The sequence below is a fragment of the Aethalodelphis obliquidens genome, unplaced genomic scaffold (assembly GCF_003676395.1).
Source record: "Aethalodelphis obliquidens isolate GAN/ISIS:26980383/991018 unplaced genomic scaffold, ASM367639v1 scaffold39, whole genome shotgun sequence".
NCBI classification, from domain to species: Eukaryota; Metazoa; Chordata; class Mammalia; order Artiodactyla; family Delphinidae; genus Aethalodelphis; species Aethalodelphis obliquidens.
In genome coordinates, this window is record NW_020837983.1 from 5,117,200 (window position 1) to 5,124,386 (window position 7,187).

At 41.1% G+C, this 7,187-nt stretch overlaps 1 long non-coding RNA gene across 1 annotated transcript; it reads right to left on the bottom strand.

Annotated features, from left to right (window-relative positions):
• Positions 1-547: 547 nt before the first annotated feature.
• Positions 548-6,621, bottom strand: LOC113633324 (uncharacterized). The gene is made up of 2 exons (XR_003438146.1): positions 6,118-6,621; positions 548-686 (listed from the first exon to the last, which is right to left on the bottom strand). It is a non-coding gene; the product is annotated as an uncharacterized LOC113633324 (long non-coding RNA).
• Positions 6,622-7,187: the final 566 nt, after the last annotated feature.

Genomic DNA, 7,187 nt, shown 5'->3' on the forward strand with positions numbered 1-7,187 from the left:
TCTTCGTTGCAGAGAGCGGGCTTCTCATTGTCGTGGCTTCTCTTGTTGCGGAGCACGGGTTCTAGGCGCGCAGGCTTCAGTAGTTGTGGCACGTGAGCTCAATAGTTGTGGCTTGCGGGCTCTAGAGCTCAGGCTCAGTAGTTGTGGCGTACGGGCTTAGTTGCCCCGTGGCATGTGGGGTCTTCCCAGACCAGGGCTCGAACCGGTGTCCCTTGCATTGGCAGGCAGATTCTTAACCACTGCGCCACCAGGGAAGTCCTCAAACTTCTTAAAAATGAAGTTTTTCTCTGTGCTGCTTTCTCCGTGGAGCAGGAGAGAAGATGTTTCATTGCCTTGGGACTGGGAAACCATTTCACCAGGCTTCATCTCCCCTCCCCAAACCCCCTTAGGAACAGGATTGGCCTTAGCTTCTGGACCTATCTGCTGCCTTTCTTCTGCTCCCTACCAGCTCTTCTGCTTTCCTGTGAGCTCTGTTGGGCTTGAGGAATCTTAGTGTTTACTTCCCAGCTCTTCACTTTTTCCTTCTGCTCAGTTTTTTTTGGGGGTGGGGGGGGGGAGGGCGTGTGTGTGTGTGTGTATGTGTGTGTTTTTCTACTAAGAAAGTGTTTGACTTTTTCCCCCCTTCTTCCTCTTCCAACATAACAATTGTAATGGAATTCAACTGCTGATTTACTGCTGCATTTACTCTAAGTAAAAAAGGAAAAAAATAAAGAAAGAAATTAAATGAATGATAGCAATGACCAGAAGAGAAATAGAGACAATGAAAAATTTCTTCTACTGAACTTTATAGGTGTGTGTCTGTCAGTTTAAAAAAAAAAATTAATTAATTAAATAATAATGTAATAATAGTAATAAAGTACCTACCAGTTTTTTTTCCCCCCAAGGTAACAGTAGTGTTTGTTTTTTATTAAATTGCACATGTCTATAAACCTAATAAACAGGTTTTTTCTATTTTTTTTTTATACAGCAGGTTCTTATTAGTCATCAGTTTTATACACTTTAGTGTATACATGTCAATCCCAATTGCCCAATTCATCACACCACCACCACCACCACCCCGCGGCTTTCCCTGCTTGGTGTCCATACATTTGTTCTCTACATCTGTGTCTCAATTTCTGCCCTGCAAACAGGTTCATCTCTACCATTTTTCTACGTTCCACATATATGCGTTAATATACGATATTCGTTTTTCTCTTTCTGACTTTCTTCACTCTGTATGACAGTCTCTAGATCCATCCACATCTCAACAAATGACCCAATTTTGGTCCTTTTTATGGCTGAGTAATATTCCACTGTATATATGTACCACATCTTCTTTATGCATTCATCTGTTGATGGGCATTTAGGTTGCTTCCATGACCTGGCTATTGTAAATAGTGCTGCAATGAACACTGGGGTGCATGTGTCTTTTTGAATTGTGGTTTTCTCAGGGTATATGCCCAGTAGTGGGATTGCTGGGTCATATGGTAGTTCTATTTGTAGTTTTTTAAGGAACCTCCATACTGTTCTCCATAGTGGCTGTATCAGTTTACATTCCCACCAACAGTGCAAGAGTGTTCCCTTTTCTCCACACCCTCTCCAGCATTTATTGTTTCTAGATTTTTTGATGATGGCCATCCTGACTGGTGTGAGATGTTATCTCACTGTAGTTTTGATTTGCATTTCTCTAATGGTTAATGATGTTGCAGCTGCGTTTTCTTCCCTCAAGACTGCTTTGGCTATTTGGGGTCTTTTGTGTCTCCATACAAATTTTAAGATTTTTTGTTCTAGTTCTGTAAAGAATGCCATTGATAATTTGATAGGGATTGCATTGAATCTGTAGATTGCTTTGGGTAGCATAGTCATTTTCACAATATTGATTCTTCCAATCCAAGAACATGGTATATCTCTCCATCTGTTGGTATCATCTTTAATTTCTTTCATCAGTGTCTTACCGTTTTCTGCATACAGGTCTTTTGTCTCCCTAGGTAGGTTTAGTCCTAGGTATTTTATTCTTTTTGTCGCAATGGTAAATGGGAGTGTTTCCTTAATTTCTCTTTCATATTTTTCATCATTAGTGTATAGGAATGCAAGAGATTTCTGTGCATTAATTTTGTATCCTGCAACTTTACCAAATTCATTGATTAGCTCTACTAGTTTTCTGGTGGCATCTTTAAGATTTTTTACGTATAGTATCATGTCATCTACAAACAGTGACAGTTTTACTTCTTCTTTTCCAATTTGTATTCCTTTTACTTCTTTTTCTTCTCTGATTGCCGAGACTAGGAGTTCCAAAACTATGTTGAATAATAGCAGTGAGATTGGACATCCTTATCTTGTTTGCTATTCACTACAAAGTCTTTACCAAAGATTTAAGAACAATAGTTGGGAAATAAAGAGTAAATACAGCTAGAGAATGTGATCTACAAAATCTCTGGAGTGCACAGCACACAACTATCCAGCTCATACTCTGCCTGCTATGGGCTGAACTATGTGTCCCTCTGACAAATTTGTATGTTGAAGCCCTAATTCCCCATGTAATTGTATTTGGAGCTAGGGCTTTTAGGAGCCAATTAAGATTAAATGAGGTCATAAGGGTGGGCGTCCTAATTTAATAGGATTGGTGGCCTTATTAGAAGAGGAAGACACAGGGAATTCCCTGACGGTCCAGTGGTTAAGACTTGGCGATTTCACTGCCTGAGCCGGGGTTCAATCCCAGGTTGGGAAACTGAGATCCTGCAAGCCATGTGGCATGGCCAGAAAAAAAAGAAAAAAAAAGAGGAAGATACATTCTCTCTCTCTCTCTCTCTCTGCCCCCACCCACCGCCTCTGCATGCACAAACCGAGGAAGGACCATGTGAGGACATATCAAGACAGCCATCTGCAAGCCAGGAAGAGAGGTCTCACCAAGACCAAATCGGCGGGCACCTTAATCTTGGGCTTCCCAGACAGGAGTGAATTGGGAGAATTTCCAGTTAAATAGTTGTCTCCTGTCACACATGGAATCAGCTATATGCACTCATTTCAAGAGTAAGTTCTCTATGAGAAATGAATTTCTGTTGTTTAAGGCACTCAATTATGGTATTTTTAAAATTTATTTATTTATTCATTTATTTAATTTTTGGCTGCATTGGGTCTTCTCTGCTGCACACGGGCTTTCTCTAGTTGCAGTGACCGGGGGCTACTCTTTGTTGTGGGGTGCAGGCTTCTCATTGTAGTGGCTTCTCTTGTTGTGGAGCACAGGCTCTAGGCACGCAGGCTTCAGTAGTTGTGGCACACGGGCTTCAGTAGTTGTGGCTCGCGGGCTCTAGAGCGCAGGCTCAGTAGTTGTGGCTCACGGGCTTAGTTGCTCCGTGGCATGTGGGATCTTCCCAGACCAGGGCTCGAACCTGTGTCCCCTGCATTGGCAGGTGGATTCTTAACCACTGCACCACCAGGGAAGCCCCTCAACTATGGTATTTTGTTATGACTCCCAAGCAGACTGATACACTGCTCCATGTAGTGAACTCCACCTTGCTCTGACAGGAGTTGCCAAAGATATGGCTGTAATCAAGGAGGATATTTAATCCATGGCAAGCAGAGGAAGAACTTTTGGGGCCTTAGAGTGCCCAGACTGGAGATGGCTGTGGACTTGGTAGATGGACTCCAGGGAGAAGAGGGACACATGAGACAAACTCCTGTGCTTGAGTGCCAACTTTCCTTTCACCCCCAATTTATGACCAGTTTATGTGTGTGTGTGTGCACGTGCACGCACACTAATGCATATTTTATTATGCCTCCAAGTATCTTTGGAATTAAGACATTTTAAAAATAGTTTAAAGTGAGTACAAGAAGAATGAAAGGGGAGGCATTAAAGAGAATAACCGTAGAAAGCAAACAGAAAGAGGCGGACAGAAAGAAAAAGGAGGAAATTAGAAGATGGGAATAAATGGTGGAGGAAACATGGATTACTAGCGTGAGTTCCCTGCATTCACCTCAGTTGGCAACATGAGAAGTGACTAAAGAGACAGCAGGGTCAAGAAATATTCAACCACGGATGTAAAAACTTACATCGGTTATCATTGGGAGAAGTTGGGTGAATGCATTAGGAACTCTCAGTAGTACTGTTTTTGCAACTTCTTGTGAGTCAAAGTATTTAAAAACTGAAAGTATATGCATATTTAAAATACATAAATATATTTTAGCTTAGAAGAAAAGCTACATCTAAAACTCCACTGAGCAGGTAATATAACATACTGTCAAATAAGAGTATAGTTTATATCCGTTAAGTGATCTGTTGAATAAATATTCTTTTTTTTAGTAATATTAAAGTTTTATTCAAGGGATAGACACCTACAAAATGTTAAAGGGCAAATGGCAGAGGTTTAGGTCTGATACTATTTAATTAATTTTAACTAATAACTAGGGAAAATATGAGGGACATACAAAGAACAAAATATGGACATTTTCCACAGGTATGAAATTGAATAAATATTCTTTTATATAGATCTGGTGCCAACCAATGTGCTAGGAGCTATGAATATAGAGGTGAAAAGATAAGGTCACTGTCCACAAGGAATTGATGGTTTAGTGGAGAAATAGACACACATATAATAAATACAAATATATTTAATAAATATAATATAATATGACCACTAAATCAAAGGAGAAATGGACAAATTCTGTAGTGGACATTTGTTTGTTTTGGTTGTCCAGCTTCTAAATATCCTTCCTATTTGGAAGCAATCTGAAGACCAACAAGAGGCAGGGCTGCACTGCCCAATATGGAAACCTAAAGGGGGCCCTGCCATTGTCCCCTGTATTGGCAGGTGGATTCTTAACCACTGGACCACCAGGGAAGTCCCAAGTTACTGGTCATTCTTAGCTGCGGTGGTATGTTGGAGTCAGCTTGTACCTGCTCATGAAAGCTTATTGTAAATTATTCAGGAATATTGTGAAAATATTGTGACAATGCTGAGTGTATTAATTTCCTGTATCTGGTATAAAAACTGCCACAAACTCAGTGCTTTAAAGCATCACAAATTTATTACCTTATAGCTGCAGAAGTAACGTGTCTGACATTGGTCATCAGGGCTGCATTCCTTCTGGAAACTCTAAGGGAAAATCTGTTTGATTGCCTGTTCCTTTCCTTGGCTGTGGGAATTACCTCCATCCATCTTCAAAGCCAGCAGCATAGCACCTTCTACTCTCTCTTTTTCTGACCTCTGCTTCTATTGGCATATCTCTTTCTCCTCCCTGTGATGACATGGAGCCCACCTAGATAATCCAGAATAATCTTTCCATCTCTGAATCCTTAACTTAATCACATCTGCAAACCTCATTTTGCCATGTCAGGTAACATATTCACAGGTTCTGGGGGTTCAGCTGTAGACATTTTTGAGGAGCCATTATTCAGCCTGCCATTAATGATCAATCTTTCAATTCTTACTGAGTACAGACTTGGTCTCAGATTCCTAACACAATCACTTTATAGCAATAGGTCTGAGTCAGCACGGGAGATAAAAACCTATATTCCTATCTTTAGCCAACGTTAAATTTGTCCAATCATTCAACATATATGTGTAAAGTTTTTACTATGAGTTATGTGTTGGCCTAGACAAATGTTGATGGAAATGGATGCAGACCCTGCCCTAGTGGAGGCCAAAGTCTATGGGGGAAGAGAGGCACTAAGCCAGGAAGCACAGCAAGGAATACAATAAAAAAGTAAGAAGAGTGCTAGCAAGGGAAAACACAGGGTCCTGATAGAGAGCAGGTGTGATGGTCAGGGAAGCCATGTGTAAGAGGGTAACAAGCTGAGGCTTGAAGGATTGGGAACCAGTGCTGTGAAGAGTGGAGAAAGGTGTTACCAGTGAGGGACCTCTGTGTGGGAAAGCTCTGAGGCCGGACTAAATGCTTTCATGGAACCAACACTGACAGTGCTGAGAGAGAATGCTGTGGCAGCCCCAGACTGCTTCCTTGAGGTACAGATTCTCTGAATAAAGCTGACTTATTTCCCCATAGAGGACTTACCATGGTGAGACTGTATTCACCTATGGCCAACTTCCGTCCCCACCTGGCCACAGCCCAAGCCACACCCTTTGACTAGAGCCATCTAGCAAAGAAAGCTGTTAGAAAATAACCTTTGCTCTCATTCTTCACCTGTTCAGATTGCCATGCTGCAGCACTTGAGTTTGGCCAGAGTCTTTCAACAGTCTGTTTTTCTGTGTAGGAGGGAGAAATTGGACTTGTGCATTAGTTCAGAGGGATATAACATTGTAGACAAGTAGGTATTGCTTTTATTTTAAAAGAGCAACTAGTATGTTCTCTGCCCACGAATCTGTTACACACATTGACGCTGTTAAACAGATACCCTTTAACCGAATAAAAAAGGTACAGTTTTACCTATCTGTTGAATATTTGAAAATGTCGTAGTAGCTTTTTTTCTTCCAGAACTGCTGTTTCTGTCTTGCTTCATATTTCATGTTTGATTAATACTGTCATTGTTCCTAAATGCCCCTACTGTTAACTACGTTTTATTCATTGGAACCTTTAATTTGTCTTTTATTATTGTCCTTTCTGTTTTCAAATTAAGGTATTGATATTATTCCCACTTTTTAAACTTTTTTAAATTGAAGTATAGTTGATGTACAGTATTACATAAGTTACAGGTGTGCAATATAGTGATTCACAATTTTTAAAAGTTATACTCTAGGACTTCCCTGGTGGTGCAGTGGTTGAGAGTCCGCCTGCCGATGCAGGGGACACGGGTTCGTGCCCCGGTCCGGGAAGATCCCACATGCCGCGGAGCAGCTGCGCCCGTGAGCCATGGCCGCTGAGCCTGCGCGTCTGGAGCCTGTGCTCCGCAACGGGAGAGGCCACAACAGTAAGAGGCCCGCGTATCACACACACACACACACACAAAAAAAAGTTATACTCTGTTTATAGTTATTATAAAATATTGGCTATATTCCCTGTGTTGTACAATATATCCTTGTAGCTGACATTATTCCCATTTTAGGACAGAATTCTTGAACTCAAAAACAGAAGCGTTAAAAATCTCTATTGTCTCTTGTCATGAAGAACTCTTTGGTAGGAATGTCTATTTTAAGGAACTTTAACAAAGGCCAGGGAGGGAAGGCAGAGTTTAATTCTGCAAGTTGCTGTACTGACTCCATATGGCCACCAGGGGGAGAGAAAACCTTTGAAGCTCTTTTATCTCCAGAGCTTCT